The sequence below is a fragment of the Pipra filicauda genome, unplaced genomic scaffold (assembly GCF_003945595.2).
Source record: "Pipra filicauda isolate LSUMZ 115617 unplaced genomic scaffold, ASM394559v2 scaffold59_size3379749_pilon, whole genome shotgun sequence".
NCBI classification, from domain to species: Eukaryota; Metazoa; Chordata; class Aves; order Passeriformes; family Pipridae; genus Pipra; species Pipra filicauda.
The window spans coordinates 489,864-500,484 of record NW_024104753.1 but is presented as its reverse complement, the minus strand read 5'-3'; the positions used below and the strand labels follow the sequence as shown (position 1 = coordinate 500,484).

Genomic DNA, 10,621 nt, shown 5'->3' with positions numbered 1-10,621 from the left:
GCTGAATTCTGGTCCATACATGTGGAGAGCAATTATTCTGTTGCATAGACATCGACTTTCGCATTATATTTTACACCGTGTTTTACCATTCTTTGTTAGGCTCCAATTCTGCAATGCTCTGCATGTGGCTGGATTGCTGCATTCAGACAGACTGCAGTGAAGTCAGCCAGCTCATAACAATTTAAAATCGGGGAAAAAGTGAAGAATATTAAATTGGAGGATCAGAATGATAACACGTTTGTTTTTTCAAAAGCAAAACCACAAAATGTTGCTGGTTGGAGTAGCAGAGACTGGGATCAGGAAATAAAAGTACACCATGGCACAAGAGCACTGCAGGTACTGAATGGTTTTCTAGATTTTTGTTCTGCCTTCTTGGCAAAAACCTTCTTGTCTGTAAAATATCTTGGTCTCTGTTTCCTGGGGAGCACTTCCGAAAGACAAGGAGAGATATTTATCATAACTTTATATTGTTTTGTACATTGAAGTAAAAAATAATCCATTTTACTAGGCAATATAAAGGACCTTAACTATCAGCCATCACCAAATAATAATATACCGTCTGTGATACACTTAATATCTTTTGAAAATTAAGGAAGCCTTGTGACTATATTCTGCTTAATCCCAAATCCTTAATATTAACTATGCTTTATTTGTAGGCTAGTACCAATTTCATGACTCAAGAATTTCTGTTGCTGGAGTCTGGTCTTCAGGCTTAGTAACCTTTTCTGCTTTTTCAGTAAATTGAACAAAGCTGTTGGTCATATAGGGACACAGCAAAGAAAGAGAAGAAAGGAAAATGGATTATTCTCTAGAAACATCCTTGACTAGTCACCTCAGGTCTTTACCTCTGAGATTCATTCTCTGTATTTAACATTCCTCAGCTGTATTATAATTTTTATTGGTAATAGAGTAGCTGTGCCATTAAAATTGCTCAGAAAGATTGCATAAAGCAACAGACCAGGAATATTCAAACAAGAATACAACTGGACAATTTTAGTCTGAATTAAACAAAGCATGACTAGTCATTCCCTTGTCTGCTGACCTCTTAATGACTGCTCTGCTAACTATCAATGCAGTCACTCTCTTCCATGCAGCTCCTGGTTTTGACAAGAAAATATTTCCCTTGTTGGTAGTGTGGATGCTTTTAATTGATATACACAGGAGAAAAGTAGAAAAAAAAAATAAAAGAGAAAGGAAAGGAATGGTTGTATAAAAATATGGGGACAATGAAGAAAATAGTAGTGTCTAATAATTCTGGTCCCTAGTTTACCAACATAGATCCAAACTGAAGAGTTAGCAGTAAATCCTAACACATCCACAAATGAATTTTAATTAGTATGGTTTATAATATGCTACAAAAAAATAAAAAGCTATTCAGAAGTTAATTTTTTTTTTCTCTTTCTCTCTCTCTCTTTTTTTTTTTTTTTAAATTCTAATCTTTCCTGAGTTCTCTAAATAGCAGGAAAACCTAATGTCAGCTTAGAAAACCCTGAATCAAGAAGTGAGAAAGCAACAAAAAATAATAACAGTATTCAGCATCCTCAGCTGAAGAATGGTTTTGTATATGAGTACTTTACATCCTCTGTTTGAAAGGTGAGAGAATTTCATTCGGTTCCTTCTGTGGAAAGTATATGAAAAATGTATTTTAAGGGAGACCTTTGGTAAGCTATATTTTAATGCTATCAAAACTTTAAACTTTGTATGAAACAGCCTGGAATGTTAATCTTGAAATTTGCTCTGGGAAAGTGCAGCCTTTTCTGAGAAAACTAGCTTCAAAGTAGGAAGAAATTGATTCTATAATTATGCCCTTTTACTACTACTTTGTTTCTGTTATACTAAATGGTTGATGTAGATATAATCACTCAATCTGATGTTGTTGCAGCAGAATGAAAATTGATCAATATATCATTATTGATCAGCCTCTTTCTGATTGGCTTAGCAACCCTGTGTGTTATTTCTAGCCTCACACAGCCAATCTAGCCTATTCAGAATTAATCTAAATATATGTTTGCTTCTACTAACACACAAGGTTACAAAACTAGCAAGTTATAGAGAAATAAGCTGAACAATAGCATAGTTGCATATATACATATATCATAGCATTTAATATGTTCTTCAGATTAGGCATGAAATGAAAATCACACTTAAATGTAGACATAAAATAAGAGTGCTTTGCTTAGTCACAGTCATAGTAGTCCAATAACCTCTTCGTTCTGCTCAATTTATGCAAAGCCTTTTAAAATTACAGTCTCTAGGAACCATACAATATAACCCTGAGTAATTCAGTATTTTCCAGTTGAATTCATGTAGGTGTTTTATTAATGATGCTCTTAAAATAGATTGAAATATTTTACAGCATTATAAAAAGGCAGGTTGCAACCAGTGCATTTAGCACAGTCCAATGAAATACTATTAGACCCACAGTCCCCTGCTTTACCTATTTTTGATGTATTCTTTATATACTTTGTGAATCACATTCAATAAACATTTGTGATTATGTGACTGCATTCTTAGTTACCTTAGGTCCTTTATTTGGTTCCTGCATAATGAAACAGTCTGTTTTGTTTGTTTGTTTTTTTTTCTTCTCCAAGTTTAGTAAAATGACTTTTAATACCCAGTTAATCAAGATACAAACTAGCAAACTGTGATAAGTTCATCAGCTCAAAGTGCTTTTAACATCCAGTTTCAAATCTCTAGTGGATAACATGCTGAAAATCTAGTTATTTTATCAATTGCATGTCTTTCCTAGCCTGGTTCTGTGTGGAAATGACATCTGATTAAGAAACTGTGTCACAGCACAACTCAGTTTCTCTTTGGTTCTTTTTTAGCATATATCCAGGGGCACGGAAATGCATGGGAAGAAGGGTCAAGTAACATTTGTGTAGCTCAACCTGAGAGGTCAGATTATGCTTCCACTACTCAGGTATTGTGTATTTGAACTAATGTAATTACCACATTATCCCATTATGTCAACAATAAGAGGTGTCTGAAGCTTATTATCTTGCTGCTCCAATGTTACTCTCCTTCATCTCATTTTCTTTTCCTCAGTCAAGTGTTTTAAAGAGAAATAAATTGATTATAAATATTTTACTAGCGTGTGTCTTAGGTTTTAGTTACTGTAAGCTGATTTTATGCTAGAAATTACTTTGGAGTGAGAATGGAGAGTTAAAGACTGTATGCTAAGGACTGATCTTTTTGACATCAGGTACAGCTGAGAACTGTTCTCTGCAAAGAAGATTATAGAAACCCCAGATTTTTCTAGGCCAATCCCAAGAGGCAATTTATAGGCACTTTGTGAGCGCTTGGTCTGTTGGACACACACATTATAACATGCTGAGACACTCCAATCATTCTTCTTTAAGAAAAGATTCTGGGAAAGGGAAAGACAAGGTTCTGCTGCACTGGGAATACCCCAACCCCAACCCCAGCCCCTGGTTTCCTCAGCACATGAATATCTGCTCTTGCAAACCTAATGGCCTGATTTGAGCATATTTTTTAAGGAAGGGAGGTAGAAGGAAAGAATGGGATCAATAAGTGTTCAATACTCAATATTCAACAACTGTAAATGAAAAGCAGCATTGCAAAGGAACAAACAGTTACTGTTTCCCATGAGGATTGATTCCTCTCCTAGGTACTTCATCTTCAAATCCTCCCAACAGTGTTTCACCTCATCTTCCTGCTGATGAGTTTTATTTCCTTTAGCCTATTCATTGACTTATTTTATGGAACATAAAGTGATTTTAGTTTTTAGGAGTGCTCTGCCTTCTTGGGCCAGCTTTTCTTCACGGCTGTGGAACCTCATAGCCTTGTTGGACTGTGCAAATGTGATCAGATGTTACCTAAAGCCACTTCCATCTTTTCTGCATATATGTTTGTGAGATGAGAGAGCTCACCCAATATTACTTCTCCTCCTTTTAGTTCATCTCCGTGTGTTCAGGGAGGGACAAAATATGTTGCACCACCCCCTATTTAGGCTATGAATTTTCCGGGCTTTGTCTTGAGAAACCCTGTCTTGACTAGTCCAGGTGGGTTCAGTAAGGTACATCCTCTACAGCCTCTTTTCTAGCAGAGTAGAGGGCTAGGATTTGAACTCTGAACAGCTGACCTGGCCAAATGGTGGTGAGTAGAGAAGACAAATTTTCATAACAAGGAGCGAACACCTACCTCCCTGTTAACATAAATTCTCCCTCCTTCCCTCTCTCTCTTTTTTAAGTTTAGGCACCCATGTGCCACTGTGAGTGACAAGAATAAAAGAGAGTGAAACTCACTGTAAATCAGGTTGATAATACCATAAATTATGGTTGGAGGAAAGCTAGCTAAGAGGAAAGAGGGGGGTATCTTTAAGACACTTATGCATATTTAAAAAATATTCCAGATAGTTGAATGCAGGTAAACTTCAGGAAATTACAAAGAGTTTGGAATACATCTGTATTTTGTGAACTATCATAGGTGACACTCATCCTATGCCCAGCTATTGTCTGCTTATTACTGGACCTGAGAGTAAAAAGGGGTTGTAATTTTCTAATCTTGTGTTTCCAGTCTCACAAGTTTGGAATTCCAGATTTGAGCAATAGGGTCTAGCGAGACTGCCCTGAAAACTCAAATTATTCTTAAAGTGGATTTGGTTGCTTTTTAATTTTCTTTCTGATTCCTGCTATTCCAGGGTGTATCCAATGCATTTTTACAAAAGGAAAAGTACTTAAAACAAAGTCCAAGACTTTTGCTGATTGCAAACTCTAAACTTGTGAATCCTCATGAATAGTACAAAAAACTCTCCTGTGAGCTGCACAGTAAAATCAGAGAATATTATTCATTATTTTTTACAGAGAGTTGAGAGGAAGACATGTCAGTCATGAAAACAAAAAGATGACTAGGTGAATTTAGAGCTAAACATCTTTTTGTAAACCAAGTAGCAACGAAAATTCCCCAAGGGACCATTGAGAACACAACTGGCCACTAGTTGCCAGGCACTAGTACCTTGGAGGTACAACACTTGTGGTCACAACAGTTTCCCATACAATATTACCTTCTTTGTTCATGCAAAGTATCTGCCCAAATCACTAAGAGACTTAAACACAAATTGTGGGATTGACAAAATAAAGAACGGGGTTATTTTATATAATAATGAGTAATGAATAATTTTATGTTGAGTTCAAGATCAGTTCTTCTCCAGCTTGTATTGTTTCAGCAACATGGAATTAACTTGTGTAAAAATGTGACACTACAGTGAGAGTTGTGTGAATTTCTAATGTGATGTCTGAGGAGCAAAAATGTAAAGAAAAAAACAGACTTAAGTTGAATGAAAAAAATTCTATTTTCCTGTTTGCTCTGGACCAGATAAAATATTTGGATTTTTCAGATTGTTTATAGAAAATTTAGCCAAATTTGATTTCAAAATATGAAATCAACTTCTTTCCTACCTAGCTAAGATATTTGGGGTTTTATATTAATTTTTTATTCTTAGGTTTTGTTTTTTTTTCTTTTGCAAATGCTATTTTCTAAATTGCCACTTACTTGTGCTAAATGTTTTTACTTAAATGCCACGTGAGAACTAAAAAAACCTCAAAATTTTAGCTAAGATAGTAATTTTTAATTTTAAGAATTCAAGTTACACATCCTAAAAGTATTCTGGCTTGGAAGTAGGTAATGAAAATCAGAAGTTCACTGGAGAAAAAAAACATGTAAATATATTTGTCTCTATGTGTGTCTTTCCCCAGGTGTCCACACTGAACAGGATATTATCACTGAAGCAATGTAAATCCCTGAATACTTATCCATCACAGCAAACACTAGAAATATCTGCTGAAATCCAGCTCACAATCTGGCTTTTTTTTTTTTTGTCTGTTTGTTTTTTTATTCCCTAAATGAATTTCTGAATCGATGTTTAGCTAATAACCCATCATTAAATCCACAAGGTTATCATTTCAGCTTTTGAATGCTGTTTCATGGTAAATGAGGCTATTTTTTCCCAATATTATAACAGTGATTTGTGCAATATAATAGTCATTTACTCAATAGCATTCTGCAGAAATAAAATTCTATACTTTCTGCGGTACATTTTTAATGCGAGTTTTCATGAAATCCTTACTCCTGATGGTGAAAGCTGATTTATAGCAGAAACTCACCCTCTTCAGGATTATTGTCAATAAACGTGAAGATGTAATTTGAGTGATAATGAAAGAACATTTTATTGAAAATCTCCAGAGAGTCTGTTTCACAAGATATAATTGGAGAGGGGCTAAGAGTCTCCTGCATCAATTTCCAAATTAAGCATCTAAGCTATCAAGATGTGTATATTTTAAAACTGTCTAGGGGGAAAAGCAAAATAATACAATCAATCAATAACAATATAGGATTAGAACAGAGCTATGTGGAAATAGGGACACGGAAGGGACTAGGGAGGAACTCAAACATTTCAGTGTACAAACTGCATCAATTTTAATTGTCAGTGTAGTCTTAACTTTTCTTTTTCATCCATGTGTTTGAAACTGCTGGGACAGATCTCCATGTTTGGCAAATTGTGCAGCTGTATTGAGTAGCTTGTTTACAGAGATAGAAGATGTTGCAATTTTTATTTTCTTAATTTTTATTTAGACAGACAAATCTCCACCAGCCGGCAGAATGTGAGTTTTGCTTTATGACATTTATTCTTCAGGTAATATTGAGAGCTCCTAAAATTCCCCTCCTTTTCTACGGCTCTAAAATCATACCTGGAAATAAAAAAATGTATGTTTTGAACAAATACCATACCTTGCCAGTGTATTTTCAAAAAGTTTATGATGGCAGAGTTGAAAAAATTTCTTTGGTTGTATGTTTGTTTCCTTACAGTACTTTATTCTTTGGTGTTTTGGGCTTAAATGATTTGAGCCTTATTTGTTTCAGAGATGGCCTCGTTTCCTTCTTCATTAGTGCTTTGGTCACAAAAGCTGAAGTTGGAGCTCATCATTAAAGAAGACAACAGGTTACTGACCTTTCACTGAATGGGAATTTTGTGGTTGGAATCCATTTTTCTCCCTTGCTCCAAAATAATTCAAATCAATAGACCCTTAGTCCCATATCTTTCTTTTAATCTAAGCTTTTGTGAAAGAGTAGGAAGGTTGGTATTTGAGAGCATGGAGTCATTTAAATTCCATTTGTCTGCCAATTTGTCATCTCTTTTATTGATGTTGATGAAAAATTCTTAATTTTTTTCCAAAAAATGCTGAAGGTATTTTTTATCTAGCATCTTATTTTAATGTTTAATAACAATTATTTTTTTCTTTTATGTTTGATCTTCACTTTACAAAAATTATGTTCCTTAAATATCTTCCTCTAATACAGATTGAAAATACATGATATTGTATGCATATATCACTCATATTGCAGGATTAGTGAAATTTAGAGACATCATAAAATGCTGAGAAGAGTTATTTTTCTCAGATATATAAACCAGATTTTTCTATAGTTCAGAGTGTGTTCTATTAGAAGTTGAATTAGCTGTAATTTTCTTTTGGGTCTATTGCCATCATTAGGAGGGCCACTCTTTCCATGGTTTTAAATGAGTGCAAGAACTAGCAGGAACAGTTTGCTAATGCACTAAAAAATAAGTTTTGTACTCATGTAATTTTATTTCTTTTGCTTTTCCCTTTATCCTATTATTTTTTTCTCTTTAAAAAAATTTAAAATTTTCCTCTTTTTTTAGATACAGTATCTTTGGGCTTCTAGGATTAAAATAAATATTTTTTTTTACCTTTAAGTACAAACTTCCATGTAAGCAAAAAAGAGAAATATTCTAAGTTATTGCAGCTGATAACAGGGAAAGGATTTTGGTGTACATTTTTACAAAATAGCCTTACAATCTCCTTTGCTTCAAAGCCTGAAAACACGGAAAATCATTTATTTTAAAGACCTTCGAGCAGTTTCTTTCTGCATGAAACTTCTCTTTCTTTCCTTCACTCTACTTATCTGCAGAAGGAGGTGAGTGGCTAAAACCGGTGTTCCTAAATCATACCAGAACAAGCTGAGCACTAAATCCATATGTAATGATGGGGATATCTCTGAAATTCTGTTTAGACATTGAGAAATAATTTATAGTGTGGGTGCTTGACATTTAACGGCTGGAGAACCGATCTGCTGCTGAGCAAACCTGCACAAAATGCACACAGTTCCGGTAACCTCGCCTTGTGCTGCCTTTTTTGCATAATAGGTAAAGCCATCCCGGTGAATTTCCACAATCAACTGTTTTTCTTAGTTGCCTTTTAGGATTATTTAATCCTGGGGAGTGAAGAAGAGTTATCGTTCTTTCCTTTGGGGATTCCCAGCAGTCCCCTGTAGTCAGAGGTTGGTGGCTGAGCTGTCAGGAGTCCCTACTCCAAGCTTTGCAAGCATCACATTAGGGCAGTTCAGGTTGATCTTATCTATTATTTGGAGTTATGTTAGTCTGTAAAGTTGTTCACTATTGATAATGTGTGCATGGCATAATGTCGTGCTCTTCATTTAGCAGTGGTGGTGGTGGTAAGGTTGTTTTTCCTCTTTTTTTCCCCTTTTTTCCTCTTTTTTCTTTCTTTTTTTAACCAAAACATTTAATGACTATGGAATATTAACATTGGCATAAAAATGATAAAAAACAACTTGCCAAATGGGAAGCTGGATGGATAATTAATGTGTGTTGGCGTGATGAAAGAGTGAAGAGCTGACTGGACAGGCCATCTGAGCTAATGGGAAAGGGAGATTGGAAAAATATGGATTGCAAAGGACATCACTGTAGCAAAGTGGCCAAATGCTTCAAGGAGAGTCTGCTTAGCTTCAGCAGTACTTGTTTGCTTTACCTTAACCTTGATCTTACTAGACCTTATCTGGTTCTTGTATGAGCCACAACCCAGATAAATCAACAGCAGATTACGTGGCAGTGAGTGTAACTTGATAATCATTGGTTTAAATCCTTTTCTTATAAAACAGAAACATGTTACGCTAATGCAAAACATCAATGGCCAAACTTTAGTATGGGAGAAAGGAAAGGAAGAAAAAAATTATAGCTGTCTTATAATTTCCCTTACATCTGGCGTGCTGAACGGTATCTGGAAGTATCTCAACATCCTTTCCATGTTTTTGTGACAGACATGCCAAAAGTTAAAAATGTACAAGTAATGGTGATGTTTCTACAAAGAGTTTGTTTTTTAACAAGGCCAAGTTTCAGCAAAATACTAGGTAATATGAAAGAGTTTTTGGTTTTCTTTTGGTTCAAAGTGTTAAATTAATCTGGAACAAAATGACTGGTCATATATTGAGCTCCAAAAGCAGGCAAATGCTCACCTACCTGAGCTGCTAGATGGAGAACTGACATGCATGACCCTGGCAAAGCTTCATACATGAGAAAATTCTGGAATAATAATACTACTCCTTAAAGGAGTAACATCCTCCATTATTCAGCCATCCTGCATTATACACAAATGATCTATGCACCCCTTGGGTGACACTTAAATCTAAGAGCTGCTCCTCTTAGATTTCCTCTTAGCTGTTCCTCTCCTGCTTTGTTGAAGAGAATGCATGAGGGTTTCCTACACTCCTGCAGCCCATTTTTATAAGCTGGATATCACAGGAGGCATGTATTTTACACCAGAAAGTGTGTGACAGGGTTGCAAAAGCTGAGTGCCCAGCAACACTGAATGGAGTATTTTCCCAGTTAAGATATAAACCAGAAACATGTATGGGAGAAGGCTGTAACTGAGACAGCCATATCAAAGCTTCCTACCTCTGCATACTCACATACCTAGTTATACACATACACACATTTTTATGGTTTAGGCATGAAGCTGTGTGCCAAGTAACCATCATCCCAGAGAAAGTTCCATTATGATCTTAACTAGCTTTGCTTCTTGACAATCGCATTTTTTTTTTCAGAGTAGTTGGTATTCATGAAAAATGCTTTGCTGTTTGCTTCTTTAATATGCCCATCACTGTATCATATGAGCACTTGCTGAAATGGGTGAATGAATCTATTTTGAATTTTTGTATTTTCATGGGGAATGCTTAAGTTCTGTCATCAGGTATGTGAACAAGTTGTCCAGTTTCCTCAAGCTTTCTACACTCAGCAAAGAGAGTATGGAAAAGAGTAAGTCAAAAGATTCTCTGAATTGTCCTGAAGAGGAAGCTGTGGTATTTTGTTTTTTTGGTGTTTTTGTGGTTTTTTTTTAATGGAGACTGAATATTTAATATGGTAAGCTGAAAGGGTAACTAACAGTGGTGGGAAAATAATCCCTTTTTATCATTTTCTTCACTGAAGAATACCTTTAAAAGGCCAAATAACCTTTTAAACATTTGGATTATTTTCTTATTGTATGCTTTCACCTCCACCACCCCCACACACACCCATCCACCCCCACAGTGGTTCTTCCATTGTTAATTTCTTCAAATATTTAAATATTTGAGTTCTCTTAGTAATCCAATATTTATTATTACAGAGACACTTTATTTTCTTGTTATCCTACTTCTTACTTGATCACAAAGCTGTTCAGCACAGAGACACATTATAAGGATATTGTGACAGACTATAGCATTGTGAGGGAAAATTCCAGCTCCTAAGTAAGCATGTTAAGATTGACAAAAGAAGAAACACAGAAAGAGCTTTAAACCAAAATAAAAG

At 35.3% G+C, this 10,621-nt stretch overlaps 1 long non-coding RNA gene across 1 annotated transcript; it reads left to right on the top strand.

The window, feature by feature from the left end:
• The first annotated feature begins 255 nt into the window (after window positions 1-255).
• On the top strand, window positions 256-5,784 carry LOC120324583. Its single transcript, XR_005566002.1, has 4 exons — window positions 256-336; window positions 1,460-1,593; window positions 2,829-2,923; window positions 5,718-5,784. It is a non-coding gene; the product is annotated as an uncharacterized LOC120324583 (long non-coding RNA).
• The last annotated feature ends 4,837 nt before the right edge of the window (window positions 5,785-10,621 follow it).